The sequence below is a fragment of the Gavialis gangeticus genome, unplaced genomic scaffold (assembly GCF_001723915.1).
Source record: "Gavialis gangeticus isolate Ggan-Ray unplaced genomic scaffold, GavGan_comp1, whole genome shotgun sequence".
In the NCBI taxonomy this organism is placed as follows: domain Eukaryota; kingdom Metazoa; phylum Chordata; order Crocodylia; family Gavialidae; genus Gavialis; species Gavialis gangeticus.
Window position 1 is genome coordinate 10,126,576 of NW_017729033.1, and position 20,185 is coordinate 10,146,760.

At 44.3% G+C, this 20,185-nt stretch overlaps 1 long non-coding RNA gene across 1 annotated transcript; it reads left to right on the top strand.

Annotated features, from left to right (window-relative positions):
• Window positions 1-3,333: 3,333 nt before the first annotated feature.
• On the top strand, window positions 3,334-18,305 carry LOC109303733. The gene is made up of 3 exons (XR_002099202.1): window positions 3,334-3,403; window positions 3,961-3,969; window positions 18,294-18,305. It is a non-coding gene; the product is annotated as an uncharacterized LOC109303733 (long non-coding RNA).
• The last annotated feature ends 1,880 nt before the right edge of the window (window positions 18,306-20,185 follow it).

A 20,185-nucleotide genomic window follows, 5' to 3' on the forward strand; every position in this document is an offset into this window, starting at 1 on the left:
TACTGGAGAAAGTATTGGTTATTGAAGTTAAACTGTTGCGTAGGAGGATAAGTTCAGTAATATCTTTAGGTCTGCACTCTGAGTTGTAAACTGGCTCTTGTAGATATATAAGGCAGATTTGGATGCCACCCTGGTGTGGGATGTTGCTGTATAAGCTGATAACATCCATGGTGGCTAGGATAGTATGGTTAGGAATGTGGTCTATTTTTTAAAGTTTTTATAGAAAGTCTGTCGTTTCTTGGACAAAACTCACTCTTTGGGTGACAAGAAATTTTCAGACGGATTCAATGAAACCTGATATTTCCTCAGTTAGGGTTCCATGGTTGGATATTATAGGTCTGCCTGGGTTCCATTTTTGGGGGGATTTTAGGGAGCTTGTAAAAAGTCCCCAGGTTGGGTACTGGGGGGCGGGGGGAATCAAGTGCTGCAGTTTTTCTTGTAGTTCAGATGGAAATGATTTAATTTGATTGCAGTTTTGAGTTTTAAGGTGAAAAGGGGAGTTGGATTGTCCTCCAGTTTTTTTTTTTTTTTTGTAGTAGGTGGTGTCAGAGTTATCTGTTGGCTTCTTTTATGTAGTCTTCACAGTTAAGGATAACTATAGCTCCTCCTTTATCTGCTGGTTTTATTACCATTTGGTGGTTGGATCTTAGAGATTCTATGGTCTCTCTCTCTGAGGGAGAGGCTGTTGTCATGGCATTTGTTGTTAATTATTATATTGTTCATTCTTTCCCTGAAACAGTCTACATAGCAGTTAAGGTTTGAAATTAATCTACTGTGACGTTTCCAAACTGACGGTTTTTTGCAGGGGTTTGGGCGGGGGGTAATCAATGTTGTCAAGGATGGCGTGTTCTTGGAAGTGGATTCATTTCAGTTGTGGAAATATTCCTTGAGATTGAAGCATTAGAAAAATCCTTCTAGTTCTCCACATTGTAGTATATTAGACAAACAAAAATATTGCCCATATTGTAGTATATTAGTCAAGCACCTGGCTGGGGTTACTTGACCCCAGTGCTTTTTCCTGCCCAGAGCAGGGGGTCAGCCTCGATGATCTAATTGGTCCCTTTCCACCCTAGAAATCTATGAAATATTATAAGGGTATTTTTCCGGGCAGAAATTAAGACCTTTAGAGAGGGCAGATTTTTCTCCTTTGATAAGTGTGTGTGTGTTGGGGGGGGGGATTCATAATATTTAAGGGTTAATTGGTTCTTTCATTGAGTATGAGGTTGGAATGGTGTACGGTATTGGTGTTCTCTGATGAGCAGGTAAATCCTGCCTAAGACCAGGTCCGCCTATGCGAGTTGCCCAAAATCACAGAGAAATCTGTAACAAACAGGAAATTGAACCCTGGGGAATTCTAAGATCCAGGCTTATCCTGGAATCAAGGAGAAACCTGCGTGATGCAGAGAAATCAAATGCATCTTCCACTCTAAACTTTTTTCTCACAGTAAATTCACTAAAGAATAGTAGAAAGGGGCTCCACGGATTGCATAGCAACAAAAAAAAAAAAAAAAAAAAAAAAAAAAAAAAAGAAGTGATACTCCTAGCAAGTAGAGCGAGACTTAGATGAACATCCTCTAAACACCACTGAACTTCAAAAAGGTTTAAAATCAAGTTTTGCAATTTGCTTTCCGTTGCTATTTTTTTTTAATACTAGTTGATCTAAACCTCTTGATGCAAACCCTCCTGAAAGTCAGGGTGCACAGTCCTGATTAGGAGAGTAAAGTTAGAGGTGTAGGGAAGTTCATTTTAATTAAACTGAGCCAGTTCTTGTTCCAAGAGGCAGTACTCCCTCTTTCATACTTCAAAGAATATGGAAGAGATTTCTGCACCTTTAAATAGAGAACCTGTGTGAAACTAACACTACTTGGCTGAAAACTCTGCAGCCTGTTATATGTATAAAAAAAGAAATCTTAACAAACTCAGACTCCATGACATGCATTAAATTAGGCAGCACAACCAACCAGAACTTTTACAAGATAAGTGACAATTTCTGGATTGGTCTTCTGATTGGCCCTAGTTATTTAATCAGCTCCTTCTATCTTGTTTTTTGATACAAGTCCAAAAAGTCATTGGCTTGTAAGATATAAAGGGAACTGCATTTACAGTTAGTAACTGAATTTTTCTTCCTACAATATGACACTATTCTCACAAGCCTTTCAACTTTCAGTTGCTGCTGTTTCAAAAATATTTACAAATAGAGAGTCCCCAAACAAGCCCAGGCACTTTCAATGGAAGAATAAAAAATGCAAAAACACACAATCAATGCATAAAAACTCTTTGGGTAAGGTAAGTGAAAAATAACCAGAGACTTGCTATCCAAAATTTGTAATTATAGTCAACACAAACAATATTACTCCATTTTTTATATCACACTGCCTATTACCACAGTTTTCATCATCAGTAGGTGGCTTCCATACATAACAAGGCAAAAATGTTCCTTTTCTTGTTACCCTAGACACCATCACAAACTGCTTAATAACAACAACTTAAGCTAAGTAAGGGAAAGAGAGCAGCATGCACATGGTACCTGGTCAGCCCTACACAGAGGAGTGGAGCTGGAGATCTCACTGGCTTTGTAAGCCAGGACTGTGGATGGAAGGAGTTGCACTCAGACTTGGGGGCAGATCCAGTCTGCTTCTTGAGCACTCTTAGGACTAAAGATTTGTTTGGGGATACCTCTGGAGATGTGGGGGGAAATTAAGGTGCTGAGTATAAGTTACCACAGTGTTGATGTTTCTTTACCTTTTACATGTTCCCACCCATTGGGCCATTGTCTTGTGACCCTAACCTATTCGTGATGCATAGGGGGTGCACATGGGTGCACGTGCACCCCCTGAGAGAAGCACTACCAATGCTGCCACAAGTGCCTGTGGGCGGTTGCCCTTCGCACACCACCCCCTACTCACCATCAACACCACTGGTGGAGTCTGCAGGCATTCAACCCCACCCTCCCACCACCAACACTGTCACGACCGCCTATGGGAGCTCACCATCGCCATGGCTCCATCACTACTACTGCTGCCTGTGGGTCATTGCTGTGCCCCCCCCCACCTCTGGGGGCACATGTCATTCATGCCCTAACCCCTATAACTTTCCATATACAAGAGGGAACTCCCCCTTGCTGCTTGTGCCAGTTTCTGGTCCTGCAGGGCTGGCATACTAGGAATGTTGCTAATAGTAGGTTGGGAAAAAACAGGCTCAAAGATTTTAAGTCTTTCCAGGCTGTGTTCACATGTGTGTGGACATTTAATTGCTGGGACAACTAGGGACAGTGCTTGTGGCACCACCAGTTGTCCCCAAGGAATAACTGTGCCAGGCTCACTGTAACTCATGGCAAGTTACCTCAGGTTGGGTAGTGGAGGTTAGAGCCAGCACTGGGCTGGCCCCAGCAGCCTTACCTGGGGTCCTGGTGGCCTCCTGGATCTGCAGTAGTGGCAATCATGCTGAGCAGAGCCTGGCTGGCATTGGAGCACAGGTCTGGCTGGCTCAGCTTGGGCTTTGAGCAGTGTGCACTGCCCCCTCCATGCACCACTCCACACGTTTTCCCCCCCACAGATTTTTTTTTTTTTTTACTCCTGTATAAGCTGGGTAAAAAAACAAAAAACCACAACTTTGTGCTGCTCCCTTGCAGTGTGGAGAAAAACTGAACATGTAGTAGGCGGTGCTATAGACACGTGTCTAATAGGGCTGTGGGAAATTTCACCACCCATTTTGTTTCAAGGCTGTTTTGACCCATTCTGAGGTAGAAACAGCAAAATCAAAATGGAACCGTTATAGTCAAAACAGCCTTGAAACAAAACGAGGCAAGTCTAATTGTTTTGCCATTTTGACGCTGTTTTGACATTTTGCCCATAGGCTATAATGGGGAAGGACAAAACTGTCTATAACTTTGTCATTTCTGGCTTGATTTGGATGCAGGAATGGTAGCCCCTTCTGAGGGCATGCCTGCCAAGTGTCAAGGAGCAGGGGGTTCAGGGAAACTGCACCCCAAAGTTTTTAAAGCAAAACTTGTGTCACGTGTGTGTGTGAAGCCACAGTGGAGTCAAAATTGGAAGTGTTCTAGCCCCTGTGGAGGCCACAAAGCCTGACAAGTTTTAAGGAGATAGGTGCAGAGGGTTGGGGTAAACTGTACTTCAAGCTGTGAACAAGCAAAACTCGTGATATGGGTGACACCGTGTGTGTTAAGGCACAGCAGGGTGAAAGCTGGAGACCTGTTAATCCTTGCTCATTAACTACTGTGTATTTATCTGTTCCCCCAGTGAATCCTGATTGATTGTGTAACACAGTAGCTAGGTAGGATAACGAGTTAATGAGCAAGGATTAACACCTATGATACCATAGACTCAGGAGAGGAAAGAATCAATACAGAGCCAGGAACTGCTTCTATCCCAAGACAGAGTGTCAGTTGCACAAGCCCCATGTCATGAGTTTTGCCTGTCAGCAGCTAGGGGTGTAGGGCCCCATGACCCCCCTGCACCTATCTTCTTGACAGCTGGCAGGCTTTGTGGCCGCAGCAGGGGCTAGCATGCCTGCAGCTTTCACCAAGCTGCACCTTAACACACACCAATAATCTACTGGTCAGAGCATATCCAAAGAGCAGGAGACCCAAGTCTAATCATCTCCACTGCATAGGAGAACTGGAACCTGCATCTCTCTCAGGTGTGTAACAGCCAGGCTAAAAGAAATTATTGTGATAGTGTTGTCTTATTCCTCCTACTGAAACTATTCCAATTAGCATGCTCTAGCACAGTGCAGATACAGACAAACTATGGGTATTCTGTGGCCCAGTGGAATAGCATTCAATTTTACTTTCCAGGCTGGAAAAGCATCATTTATTACATTTTGAAAAAGTTACTGTTTTTCATAGAGAATGGAGCACTGAGTCTAGGCAGGTGCACTAGGCAATACAGAGACTTGCTTAATATTCCATTGACAGACTGAGGGTCTTCAGTGTTCCTGTTCCTAAAAAGTCAATTCACACTTATAAAGAAAATAAGGGGAAAAAATCACTACACATCTGTGTGTCACTGCACATTTTGTTTAGTCCAAATCTTACAGCAACTAAACTTTGGAAAAGCTGGAGTTTATACAGATTTTGAAATGACAGCATTCCAAAAGTAGAATCCATTGTGGTAGTTATGTGAAATATCTGTTTCTCTGCTCTTATCTTTTTTTTATTTTAACAACTTTGTTCCGATCTGCAGTAGTCCATATAGCCACTTTCAGGTAAAGGGATTAGAAAATATCAAAAAAGAATGGTTGTAATTTTCAAAAGTGTTTAAAATTACTTAGGAATGGGAGTAGTTTGACTTTTTTTTTTTTTTCCTTTTCTTCCCTTCTGAAGGTTTCAAGTCTGGCAAAAGATAAAAGATAAAGTCTTTCAACCACACTCTGAAACAGGTCAGCTAAAAATAAAAATATTTGAAATCAGAAGTCTAGTTGTGGTGCCCTGTAAGTAATGTCACCTGGGTTCTTCATGTTCCCAAACCATTTTGTAGACTGCAGTATTTCATCAAAAGAGATTGTCCATGATTTCTCATTGTGGCCCTATTTTTGCAAGTGGGCAGAGTGGGCGTGGGAAGTTGATCAGAGGAATCCATTGACCTAGTGAATGACTGGAGATAAAGTGTGGTGATGAGACCAGTTTATAAGATAGACTTTTAATGCAAGCCATTTCATCTCCAAGTCCTATGAGATACACGACTGACAGTAAATAGATATATTTTGACTAGCCAATTGCCCATCATGAATAATGGAGTGTTCAAGCGAGTGTTTACATGCCCCCCACACGCCATCCTCACTCACCCTTTGGGCCCAGTCATTTAAATAGTCCCTCTGCCACTGCTTCCACCTCCTTCTCTAGCCTCTAGCATGGTGGCTCCCTCTCCCCACCACCTCTGCCTCTGCCTCCTGAAGAGCAGCAAGGTTTCCCTTCACCTGAGGTGGTGGTGTTGGCGGCTCCTGCCTCTGCCTCTGCTTCTGCCTCCTTCCAAGGAGCAATGGGGTGTCCCTCTGCCTGTGGCAACAGCAGCGGCTCCCCACCCTCACCTGCCCCTGCTTTCCACAGTGCAGAAGGGCTTTCCTTCACCTGAGAAGGCAGCACAGGTGAGGGCAGTGGCGGCTCCTCCTTCCCCTCCACCTGCCCACCTCCACCTTCTCCCATGGAGCAGTGGGGCTCCCTGAGGAAGCGGTGGCTCCCTCCCTGCCTGAGGAGGTGGAGCCCCCACAGCCAATTGCCACCAGCCTTCCGAGTGGCACATGCACAGTTGCCCAAAAGCATTATAGACAAACAGACAGACAGACAAATCCCTTTATTATATTAGAATATTCAGTGGAACACCAAAACCTTTGTTGAAACTAGGCAACGTTTTTTTAACCTTCCCCCCCTGCCCCCTTCCCCCCCATAAGTATTGCATTTTGAGACTAACATGAGTGATATGAGTGGATTTCTTTCTATGTTTTGAAAAGTTGTCTGAAGGTCCAGACTCCACATTTAAAATATAAATTTTCATATTTTGTTTTTTTTTTAAATGTTCTTCCTTGCACTTGATGAAAAGAGGGAAGAACATCTTCACAGACAGGCTTGCTAACCTAGTGAGGGGAGCTTTAAACAAGGTTCACCAGGGGATGCAGGCCAATGCCCTGAGCTAAGTGGGGAGCAGGTGACCTAAAGGAAGCAAAGCATCAGGGGGAAATGGGGGAGGCCTTCTCATTCTTCCTGAGAAAGCAGGGTAATCAGCTAGCTACCTTGGGTGTCTATACACAAATGTACAGAGTCTGGAAAACTATCAGGAAGAATTAGAAGTCCTTGCACAGTCACAGAAATATGAGGTGAACAGAATAACAGAAACTTGGTGGGAGCTCACATGACTGCAGCACTGTTGTAGATGGGCAGAAACTGTTCAGGAAGGACAGGCATGGGAGAAGAGGAAGAGGAGTTGCACTTTATGTAAAACAGCAGTATGATTACTCAGAGCTTCAGAATGAAAGTGGAGATAGGCCTGTTGAAAGTCTCTGGCTTAGGGTCAGATGGGAGAGCAACAAGGGTGATGTCATGGCGGGGATCTGCTATAGACCACCAAACCAGGAGGATGAGATGAATTAAGCTTTCTTCTGACACCTAGCAGAAGTTTCCCCAATCACAGGCCCTGGTTCCTGTGGTGGACTTCAATCACCTTGACATCTTCTGAGAGGGCAATATAGCAGTGCGCAGGCAATCCAGGAAGTTTTTGGAGAGTGCTGGAGATTGCCAACTAGAAGCCATGATCTTCTTGACCTGCTGATCACAAACAGGGAAGAACTGGTGGGGAATGTAGAAGTGGATGGTAATTTGAGCAACCATGACCATGAGATGATCGAGTTCAGGATCCTGATGAAAGGAAGGAAGGAAGGAGAAGGGCAGATTAAGGATCCAGGACTTCAGAAAAACAGGCTTCAATTTATTCAGGGAACTGATGGACAGGACCCCCTCGCCGGCCAATCTGAGGGAGAAAAGAGTCCAGGAGAACAGGTCATATTTTTAAAAGACCTTACTGAGGGTGCAGGAATGAACCATCCCAGTGCTCAGGAAGACTAGTGAGTATGGCAGAAGACCAGCTTGGCTTAGTAGGGAACTCTTCAGTGAGCTAACAGACAAGAAGTGGAAACTTGAACAAACTAGGGATGAGTATAAGAGTATTGCTCAGACATACAGGGATGAAACCAAGAAGGCCAAGGTGCAACTGGAATTGCATCTAGGAAGGGATGTGAAAGGCAGCAAGAAGGGCTTCTACAAGTATGTCAGCAACAAGAGGAAGGTCAGGGAAAATGTGGGTCCCTTACTGAATGAGGGAGGAAATCTAGTGGCTGATGACACAGAAAAGGCTGAAGTACTCGGCGCCTTTTTCACGTCAGTCTTCACAGGCAAAGTCAGCTGCCAGACTACTTCACCAGGCAGCACAGTTTGGGGAGAGGGTGAGCAGCCAACAGTGGTGAAAGAATAGGTTAGCTTTAAAAAAGTTGGATGTGCACAAGTTAATGGGGTGAGTCGGGATGCACCCAAGAGAGCTGAGGGAGTTGGCTGTGGTGATTGCAGAGCTGCTGGCCATTATCCTTGAAAAATTGTGACAATCAGGGGCAGTCCAAGATTATTTAAAAATAGCAAATATAATGCCTACCTTTAAGAAAGAGAAGGAGGATCCAGGGAATTTCAGAACAATCAGCCTCACCTCAGTCTCTGGAAAAATCATGGAGCAGGTCCTCAAGGAATCCATTTCTAAGTACTTGGATCAGGAAAAGGTGATTCAGAACAATCAGCATAGATTCAGCAAGGGCAAGGCATGCCTAACCAATCTGATTTTCTTTTATGATAAGACAACTGGCTCAGTGGTTGCAGGGAGAGCAGTAGATGCGATGTACCTTGAATTTAGATATGGTCTCACACAACATTTTTGCAAGCAAGCTAAGAAAGCAAGGGTTGCAGGAATGGACTCCAAGGTGGATAAAAAACTTGCTAGATTGTCAGACTTAGAGGATCAACGTGTAGTTGGCAGACAGTATCGAGTGGAGTGCTCCAGAGATTGGTTCGGAGGCCGGTTTTGTTTGATATCTTCATCAATGTCCTGAAAGATGGCATAGACTACACCCTCAGCAAGCTTGCCAGTCTCACCAACTGGGGGTGTGGGGGGGGGGGGGAATAGATACACTGGAGGGTAAGATTCAAGGAGACCTAAACAAATTGCAGAATTGGACCAAAAGCAACCTCATGAGGTCTAATAAGGACAAGTACAAAGTTCTTCACGTAGGATTCATGCACTGGTACAGGCTGAGGACTGACTAGCTAAGCAACAGGTCTTCAGAAAAGGATGTAGGAGTTACAGTGGACAGTAAACTGAATATGAGCCAATAATGTGTCCTTGTTGTGAAGAAGGCTAGTGGTATACTGGGGTGCATTTGTAGGCACATTGCCATTAAAGCGAGGGAAGTGATTCTTCCCTTCTATTCAGAACTGGTGAGGCCACATCTGGAGTGTTGTGTCCAGTTTTTGGGGCCCCACTATGAAGAGGAAATAGAGAAATTGGAGAGACTCCAGTGGAGGGAAACAAAATTGTTAAGGGGCTGTGGAACATGACTTTTGAGGAGAGGCCAAGGGAGCTGGGCTTATTTATTCTAGACAAAGAGAAGACTGAGGGGAGATTTTATATCAGCTTTCAAGCTACCTGAAGGGTGATTCAAAAGAGGATGGAATTAGACTATTCTCAGTAGTGGCAGATGACAGGATAAGGAACAATTATCTCAAATTGAAATAAGGGTAGTTTAGGTTAGATATTAGGAAAAAACCCTCTCTTATGAGGACAGTAGTAAAGCACTGGAACAGACTACCCTGAGAGGATACGCAAATCTCCATCTGTCGCAGGGCACTTAGGTGCCCTGCGCCTGAAAGTGGAAACGGCTAGGGAGAGACCCCTAGTGGCGAGAAGGGGGAGGCTCAGCTGCCAGTCACCAGGACAGCACAGGTGCTGGTTGCTAGGACAACCAGTGAATACCAGCTGACAGAAAGGGGCAGGGCTTGGCCCTTCTTAAGCCCAGGACTGAGGCCAAGAGGGCAGTTCCCCTTTGGCGGCCAGGGAAGGGGGAGCTCAGCCGCTGTAGAGAGAGAGGAGAAGCTAGACCGCATGAGCATCTCCTGGTTGCTGTCATGGGTTGGAAGATTTCCCAGTAGGGATTGCACATTGTTCTGACTGTACGGTTTAGCTTTATGTTATAGCCAGGAGGCTTAGATTTGCATTAGAGCTGATTTGGCTGGTGGTATTGCTTCCGTTTGTAGTTTCATCAACCGGAGGACCAGGTAAGGCCATTAGGGGTTGGAGGAGGCCTCATAGGGTAGTGTGGGGACCCTGGCGCCAGAGAGGATGCAGCGTTTAGGGGTTTATCGACCCCAGCCCCAGTGTGGGGCAACAATTTGTGAGGCAAGCCCCAGCGTGGGCACAGTTGTGGAGAAGGCCCCAGTGCACATCCGTGAGGGCGCGGGAGGCCACCAGAGAAGGCAGCGAGCGTCCATGAAGGTGCGGGCGGCTGCAAGAGAAGCCAGCAAGCGTCCGTGAGGGCGTGGGCAATTGTGGGGCGAGCCAGGGTGTATCTGTGAGGGCACAGGAAGGGATTGACCAACCAATGTCCGGTACATCTGCGAGGCTTGCGGTGTGGTTCAGGGGTGGTTGGAGCCACGCATAGCCCATAAGGCTGGGGTGCACCGAGTTACCTAAAAGCTAACTAAGATTGGGAGACATCAGGGCACCATGTCAACAAGGACAAAAGGCAGCCTCCCTTAAAAATTATTAACACCAAAGATGTGTCAGGAGAGATGGTGAGGGTGTGTTGACACCAACTTGGCATGGTAGGGGGCGCTAGGGGAGTTCATGGCCACCTCTAGGCCCCACACTGTCACACCATCCTTGGAGGTTTTTAAGACCTGGGGTTAGACAAAACCTTTGCCTGGATTGTCCATTCATCCAACCCTTACTTTCTTATCTTGCTTGCAAAGTTGGGGATGGTCCTGCTTTGAGCAGGGAGTTGGACTATATAACCACCTGAGGTCCCATTCAACCTTAATTTTCTGAAATTCTAAAGGACTTTTTGATAACTGTTTTTATTTCAAAAGTTGAAGTTAATGCAATTTTAAACTAGAAATGTTATGTTGAATTAAAATATTTAAATCAACAAATCCAACTTTCATGAAATTCTCTATCATGTGAATGTAATGCGTGTAACGGGTGGTGGGACTAGGGGGCAGTCTGCAGAGCTATTATTACTGTTAATTTGGACTGTAACACCCAGAAACCCTCAGGGGCTGGAGGGCAGAGGAGGAAGAGGAAGCTTGAGGCTAAAAGTAAGGAGAAGGAAGAGCAGCATCCACATGAAACCTGGCCAGCCCTATGCAAGGGGAGTGCACTGTGGAGCTGGAGATCCCACTGGCTTGCACAGTGTGGACTGAAGGAGCTGGATTCAGACTTGGGGGAAGCTTCAGGCTGCTGTTTGAGTGGTCTGGGACTAAAGGATTGTTTTGTTACACCTCTAGAGGTGCAGGGAGGCTGACTAGGGTGATAAATGTTACCAGTGTTGATGTTTCTCTCTCTTTTACCTATTTCGTCTCTGGCTTGTTGCCTTGTGGTCCTAACCGCTATGCTTTTCTGTATAAAGTTGGAAATCCCCCTTGTTTCTTGTGCCAGTTTCTGGAGTGGCAGGGTTGGTACACCTTTGTTTATGAAAAATGTTGAGATTTTAAATTTATCTTGATGTAGTATGGAGGAGGAGGGGAAGGTTGTAGTCCAAAGATTAAGCAAACTCTGATTTACTATTGAGCCTGATTTTCAATAGACATTTTTCAACCTAGCACACTTAGGAGCCTAAACGGTTAAAAAAATTACTTAGAAAAACATAGGTACTTAGGGGGAAAAAAAACTCATTGAAAGTCAATTGATCTTGTGTCTCTAATTTGTACCATTATAAAAGTAGCTTGCACAATAGGTTCCTGGTCCAAAATAGGTCTGCTAGGTAATACAGTAACAGGTAACAGTAATGAAATGATTAGTGTGGATGTGTGTCTTTTGGTGCCATCCTCTACATGACAAAAATGGAGCAGGGTTTCTGAGTGAGGGGTTTTTTGGTGGTTTTTTTTTGGGGGGGGGGAGGGGAGTTGGATTTGTTCCAGTTGGACTAAAACCAATGTTTTCTGAAATACCATAAACAGAAATCCTGAGAGAGTACTGTTTTGGTAACGCTGGGGAATGAATGAAGTGGACTCACTAAACCCTGTCAGTTTCACTGAAAAGCTGCATTCGTTAGTCCTGTAACTAACTGCCTATGAAACTGTCCAGTATATCAATTTCACTCAGAGCCAGACACAGACATGGGCAAGCTGGGTGGCTGCCTGGGGCCTGGACAGAAAGGGGGTCTTAGAATGGTAATTTTTTCCCCCGTTGTCCGAATATTATCATCATCATCTCTGGTGAAGCCAGGCCTGAAACTAAAAGTTCTCCCGTGGCTACCAGGGGTGTAGGTATGGTGCTGATCACTGAGTAGATGTGGAGCCTTCCATGCTCTGGTGTGCCCACGTAGTCACCTCCAGCCAAGGCTGTCAGGTTGAAAGGTGCAATGGCATGACTGGGACCCTGGAGCAGTTGCCACACACAGAGACAGCAGCAACTTTCGGTTGCTACCACAACACCAGCATGATCCAGCAGATTCAGCAGCAGTTTTTTTTTCTGCTCTCTCACACCCCCACCTCAAAGTTGGTGCCCACACAGACTTCCCACCCTAGTTAAAACACTGCTCAGGGTGACAGGCTCTTTGATGTCAGGATTTCGGGCCTCTGGGATTCACAGCTGAGTTCTGTAATGGCTGGTTGCTTTATGGCCACTGACCGTTGAATTCTGCCCTGGAGATCTTCTGAAAAGTACACCCTAATGTCTCAGAGTAGTCAAGACAGGATCCTATCACCATCCTGTCTTTGTTTCATTCAAAACACCTTGGATTCAAATGATCTAAGGTCTTTCTCTGTAGCTGCAGGAGGCCAGAGTAGGAGCCTCAGAACACAGCAGAGAAAATATAAGTAGGAGGTAAGGAAGAACTTTTTGATTACAAGGATAATTAAGCATTAGAACAGGCTACTAGTGATGTGGAATCTCCATCTCTGGAAATTATTAAGAGCAGGTTAGACAGATCTTTGACTAGGATAGCTTAGTCAGGGATGGTCCTTTGAAAAGGGGTATTGAACTATATGACTGCATGAGGTCCCTCCCAGCTCTACTTTCCTACGATCTTCCTTTGTACCTAGCTGGTTTTAATTAATCAGCGGTTTGCTATGTCAGAAAGTTTCTGACTAGCTTTAGCGCATAGGTGCCAGCTTTGGTTTTTGCCCGTGGATGCTTGTTTCGTGTGTGCGCTCCCGTGCTGATCTTTGTGCATGCCCAGAAGAAGCAGCATGGTACTTCAACCCAGCTCGCCCAATGTGGCTCGTGGGTTCTGAGCACCTGCTATTTTTTTCACTGGGTGCTTGAGCCCTAGAGCACCCATGGAGTAGGCACCTATGCTTTAATGATTGCTAGAATTTGTTAAAACTGATTTAACAAGGCCTCTTTTCTCCATACACACATTTGTGAAATTTCTGTGCTGTTTCAATTCCAGAGGATGCCTTCCCTCCACCCCAAAAAGTTTTCATCAGAAAAATTATTGAAATGCCTACTTTTTTTTTATTGGAAAAGTGGGGGTTTTTGCTAAAAATCTCATTGATTTTTTTCAGTCAAACAAAAATTGTAGAGTTAGTTTGGTCATTTTGCTTCAATAAAATATTATTTAAATATTGAAATACAAAATTAATAAAAGATAAATTTTAACATTGCTATTTTTTTAATGAAGACTATCTTTAATTTGACTAAATCTCATCCAGCTAAAATTATAGGGAATCTTTATATGTGCTTCCTGATGTGAGGGTGCTGCTGTAACTCTTGGGTGCTGTTGTAATTAAAGTGCCTGCAGCATCTTGTGTATTTAGCGTACCCACACTTCAAAATGGTGGTGGGGGCATTTTAACTAAAGATCTTTTGAAGTTGAAGCCTGGGTACACCGAATACATGAGCCACTGAGGCTGCTGGAGTGAGCTAATTACTCGAGTCTGCTTTCACGCGTTCTAATTAGAATGAGTCAGAGTAGGCATTAGGCATATGTATAGGTGCCCATAAACCCTACAGGTTAAAATACTAGTTGGGAATCACCTTAACTGTGACTTGTAGGATACATTTTTTTTTCTTCCTGAAAAAGATGAGGAATTGAATTTATTCTGTAAAATTCAGAATGGCCAGGATGCTAATATAACGTCTCGGAGACTTGGATAAGCAGCACAGAAAGCTCAAGATGACAAAGCAGTACTTAAAGTATTATTAGTAAAAACTATATTTGAATATGAATTTACTCAAGCTATGGGAGAGCGTAGGCTTTTGTAATGTACATGTACCAGTGGATTATATCAATTCTCCATTGTGCCCAATCCACAGAGGTTAAGGATCAGTTTTGATTGTACGCAAGGTCTTTAGCTTAAATTGTAGTCGCTTATGATTTTAGCACTGGAGGTCTCTAGAGCAGTCCTGCTATGCTAGCTGTGATAGTTGCTGTCACATTTGGATCCAATGCTTGGTAGGTCGCAAATCACTCTGGGTGGTCTAGCATCAATATTTTCTGTCCCTCTGTGCATCTGCATGCTTGATGTCATTTATTTGCCATATCATTGATCCTACACAAGACGACTTCATTGCTATAAACACAGAATTACAATTTCATTCCTAATGGAGCTTCTGGGAGAAGTGAAGTAAGTAGCAAAACAAAGGGAGTGCCAAAAATGGCCGTCTGCAGGGATTCCATTTATGGGAATGTAAAATATATGTGTGTTCATGTATTACTTTTCTTGACTGATAAAATGCATTTTGTGTATCCCATCTATCATCTAGACATGCCTACTGTACTCATCACAGTCGTATCTGAGCAAATACTGGCTGTAGGAGTCTACATTATACATCAGCTTTTGTTACCCAAATTTTGCATTCAAACCTAAGTTTCATCACAGGTAAATTAGTGTCATACGCTTCAAAGCATCCAGTGCTTAGTTCTAATCATATCCTCGTGCTGCAAAATGGAATGTCACCTGCCAAAATAGGAGAATAGCATGAAATAAGGATTCCTGAGAACATTAATTATACTGGCCATGGAACAAAAGCTTTGCACACAAGTGTACTGCAGCATTTAATACTTACAGCTATTTTGCTTCTCAAGTTTTCTGTGCTGTGAAGTGTGCAGATTGGCACAACTGGTTATTTTTGCTCGGGGGGGGGGTAGTGTTAAGGAAATCAGTGGTATAGAAGAGATTGTATGTAGCACATGCCTCCGTTCTTATAACACTCATTAGCAGCTCTTTCACTATCACAATTTCAACAAGTTGTTATCTGCATCCAGTGTTAGAGAACAGAAAAAAGAAGAGGTGGCGAGGGGGAATTAAGAGTGTTTTTTTCCTAAAAGAGGGGAAATCTGAAGTCACTGTTATTGTATCTGGAAGATCTGGATTCAGTTCCTTCATCTGCCACAGGCTACCTACCACAGGTGTTTGGTGCTTCTTGAGTCAGCAACTGGGAGCGGGGAGGGAGGAGGGATTTCCCTGGCAGCCTGAGTGGGGGTAGTCCCCACTCACTATAAGAGTGCCCGTAGTCACTTCTGGAAGTAGCATGGCCACTTTTGCTGGTGGCCCCACTCCCTGGCCAGTGCTCGCAGGGAGGGCACTGGTGCTCCTGCCTGCCCCCCTGCCCACTGGCTAAACAGGGAGCACAGCCTGTCAGGGGGTGCATGTGCACCCCCATGTGTCACCCCCTGCTACCTCCATAACCTTGGCCATAAGTGACTTGTTCTCATTTACAAGAGACCTTTTATAACCAAAGCAGATTTAGAAGCTTCAGTTCAAAACTGTGATCCTGAAAACCTCTGTTCAACTGTATCTTAAAATCTCCAGAAGTGCATAAAAATTCCTGCTGCCCTCAAAAAGTTCTTCATTTACCTAAAGTTCTGCTTCTGCAGGCTGATGGGGCTCAACACTGCTCTCATGCCTAAACCAGGTTAGGAGCTGTATACCAGGCATTCACTTCTTAAGCACCCAAGAGGCTCCATCCAGTAGTACAGTCTTACACACCTACAGGACTGGGCTCTTCATAACATGCCATTAGGACTGTGTAAGGAGGTATGACCTTCAGGGGCTGAAATCCCACCTGCAGTTCATCGGTTGCCTAACTGAAAGGCCTGGGACCAAACTGCAAAGGATGACAAGTAAATGAGGGTGGTTCCACAAAGAGAGTTAAAAGCTCCAGGAGCAGAGTGCACGGGTGAGAGGGAAGGCTGGGGTGTTGAAGAAGCACAGAGTTTGGGTTGCCCTATATAAGGGTCTGAAGAAGAAAACTGTAGAGTTTTAATTCATCTGTCTGTGTGTGTGCTGTTTGTACACTCGTTTGTTTTATTTTTTGTTTCTGTGGGCTAAGTTTGTCCCATTAAAAAAAAAAAATGCTTGCTGGAAATTCATGGGTGACTAGCCTTGAGAAGGGAGCTGGGTAAGTGATGTGCTTCCAGGCTCCTTTCTTTAAAGCAAAAGCCAACAAACCAAAGCTAAATTAAAATTAAAATTAAAACCAAAACCCCCTCCAATCGGGCATTCGAGGAAATAGTGGTAGCGGTAGGACTTGTATGTCTTCCTGCCCCCTTTCTGAAAGAGCTCAGGGGTTGGAGCAGCTGTGCAGAAGTAGGAGATCCGTGTTCATTTCTGCCCTCTGCTTCATGAAAATCAACCCTGCGTCTCCTTCCCTGTGGCTGCAGCACTCTCTGCAGCCTGGCTTCTCTTCTCTGTGGCCAGGGTTCTCATTTTTAACCAATGTCTGTCTACAGTGGCAGGAAGAGCGACTGGATCCCAGGACTCCCCCAGGGCAGGGGACTGCCATAACTTCTGGATGTCAGAGGCAAGTTTGCACTTCCTCGTTCTCCTGGCCCCGTACATTTTGCATCTTTTTACTCCCAGTGGTCCTGCTTCAACCAGGAGGATGGCAGCTACCCATAGCCTGACCTCTTCTACAGGCTGGTGGTGAATCGTTCTCGTGGGGAGTGGGAAATGTGGGGTTTAAATCCCCTCAGATTTAGCTCCCAACTGTTCCTGCTTCCTACACAAATTACCTGGCTACTAGGCTGTGATGCAAAAGGTGAGTTTTTGCAAGCTGAATTCAATGTTGATCCAAATTAAGCATCCTCCGCCCTGCTCACCAGAGACCTACTTCCTGAATCACCATTGAACACGGTCTGTAGTTCCAGTGGAAATGCCTAGGGAACGCTGCAGTCCCAAATAGAGGCATCAAATTAATTTTGAGGCTGCTGGCTAAAGTCATGTTTGAATTACTTCTTGGAACTATCTAGATCCTGGTTTTAGACCCCTGACTTCCTTGTTTTGATCTAGTTGTTAGCTTCTCTGAGCTTCATCTCCTCATTGTGAAAATAGAAACAACACTTCCTTGTCTCACAGGAGAACTGCGAGGATAAGCAAGTTCTAAATTATCATGCTCAGACACTGTCATAAAGGAAATCTTGGAAATAACTTAGAGAAAAATCATTATTCAGTGGCACCAAAAAAAAAAGGGTTCATTACATTTCACGGAGAAATTGAACACATTTCAACAAATATATACTTGAAACTCTGCAACATTTTGGGAGTAAAACCCGAAACATTTTCTCTTTTTTGTTTTTATTTTTTTTCTAAGCAGCTCTAATTAAGATAACTGTTGGATTTCATTCTGGTGCAGTCTCTGGATGTTCTTGTCTTATATTGTTTTTTGTGCAAGTGACTCATTACCATTGTAATGTGCAGGTGAGATGTGTAACAGCGGGGGGAAGTCTACAGAGCTGTGCTGACTGTAATATGAACTATAACCCCCAGAAGCCCCCAGGGGGTTGGAGGAAAAAGGAAAAGGGAACAGGAGGTGGCCAGAAGACAAGGATGGAGCGGAGAGAGGATGGTGGCCAGATGCCCAAGGATGTGCAATGGGACTGGAGGTCTCACTGGCTGGGTCAGCCAGGGGTACAAACTGAAGGAGCTGGATTCAGAAGTTGGGGTCATCTGACCCCAGCTGACTTCCTGCCCTCCTTGAACAGGGGGCTGGACCCAATGATCTCATGAGGTCTCTTCCAGCCCTAATGTCTGTGAAATCTAAGAATTGGGAGCAAGTGCAGGTTCCTGTTTAAACACTCTTGGGAATAAAAAGACACTTCCAGAGGCGTTGGGGGCGGGGGGAGGTGCTAAGTATGTTACCACAGTGTTGATGTTTTTATTTGATTTTATTTTTATTCTTTACCTGTTCCATCCCTTTGACCTGCTGGCCTGTGAGCTAACCCCTATGATTTTCTATATAAAAGTGAGACCCCCCACACACTCTTTGTTGCTTGTGCCAGTTTCTGGGGCTGCAGGGGTGGCACACCGTGATCCTAGAAGTTTCATTCTCTAACTTGAATCAGGAGGAAAGCACTGAAAAGCCCCTTGTTAAAGTTCAGTCACTTTGCACCCTTAAAAGTTTTATTGGACTCACTCAGATCATATACTGAAATAATGACAGTCAGCACAGTTACCTTAGTTTGCCTCTTCCTTTTATTCCACTTGGATGGAAAGCTGGCCACGTTAGTACGCGCATTTGTTATCTCTAGATTTTCCTATTCCAAATCAATATACCACAACCTACAAAATGTTCGCAAAGAAGCTGCAGCTGGTGCATAACTCAGCAGTCTGTCTACTAAACCGGCTGAGCCAAAAGAGAACAGAATGACAAATGTCCGCAACCAGCATGGTCTCCCTAAGCACCCACAAGTTTATGTAAACACCTTGGTGCTGGTCTCTACATCCCTTAGTGACTTATGTCTCTGTTTTCTCGAGAATTGCTAGTATTCTGGAATCCAACGAGATATCTGCAAGTCATCTGGCCCAGGTGGTAGAAAGGGATTCTGGCCCTTATGTTCTGCAGTGGACTTGCTGGGGTATTTGCTTTTATGTGAAATGGTAGTGATGGTCTCTGCCAATTACAAGTGATAAACAAACTGTTTCAGAGTAGTAAAATGGCATGTCCAGGTTTTCAGAGAGCTAATCAATGGTGCTGCATAGCAACACTGCAGCATACACAGAAATTAAAGTGGGTATCCTGAGACTATTGGTCAGTCATAAAAATGCTAATTAGCCTATTATTTAGCTGAAAGTTATTAATTATAGAGGCATCCAAGTGATCATAAGAGCACTGATGTCTGTTTTTGTCTTTTTTATATGATTATTTGAAAAGGGGTGAAAAATACTCCATGCAAAGGTACACGGGGCTTCTTTCAATCAATATGCATAATGTAGATTACATTGCAATTTGGACTTTACAGCTGCAGGTTATAATTCAAACACAAATTACCTGGCTTGATGCAGGATTTGTTGTGTGGGTTTGTAAGACATGTTATGCAAGTAGTTAAAAAAGGTTCCTTCTGGCTTTAGAAATGTATTAATTGATGAATAATTTCCCTTATAATGCTACATGGGCCACTCAGACCTAGGGGCTGCACATCAGGACCAATAGGCCATGTCCAGACATTCAGGGGCATGCACTTGCAGTGGCACAAATAGTAGTGGCAAAAATTTGTGCCACTACTTTGTTACTCAGCAGGACACATTGCAGGGCACACTGTCCTGCTTTGGGCAAGCTGCCCTTGCCCAGCTCCTCCTGGCATGCTGGAGCAGGGGCAAAAATGGAGTAGCAGTTATGCTCTGGCTGGCAGCCACTTCATCTCAATGGAGGACCAAGCCTCCATTTCTTCCAGCACACACTATTTTCATATGCTCTGTGCTGCTTTCTTTTCCTGCCCCCCCTTTATTTTTTAAAATTAATCAATTTGTTTTTGCTACCAGACCATGTTTTAATATTCCACATGTAAAGTTTGTGGTGGAACAAAGAGGTCTGTGGCATTGCAAACCACACGTGTGCATGTCTAGATGCAGCCGTAACATTTATGCACTCCTCATTCTGGCCCAAAACAGCTAGGTAGAGTTGACTGAGGAGTGAACTCAGATACTTTCTAGTCAACACAGTTGAATCTGCCGGTGAAATCAGGGGGAAAGGGACAGATGCAAATTACTCTCTCCAGAAGCAAAAGAAAGCCGAAGAGAAATACACTGAGTGTGAGCTGGGGTGCCTCATAGGAGTACTCTGGGGATAATGCAATCCAGCTGTACCTGAAATTATTTCCTACTCTAGCCACAGTCTCTGCATAGTGTATGGCATTCAATTACATTGGCAGGTAATATTTTAATGGCTGGTATGGGGAGAAAGATGTTTCCCCATATAAAGTCTCACCTAGATTTTTTTTTTAAACAGCTACAGTCACAATAATTCTGCTCATTTTAGAACTGCATAAAGAGGTTCATACATTAAGTTGATACATGGTACTAAACTTGCTTTCAGTGGTGTGAACCTTTTAACTATTGAAAGGAAAGCTTCTATGAGAGCATAGGTCTACTGGGCAAATCCTGTTGTAAGACCCTATGCCTTGAGTACAGTATTCATCCCCCTCATGCCTCAAGTATAGTTCTGCTTCACCTCTACCAGGATATGCCTTTTTT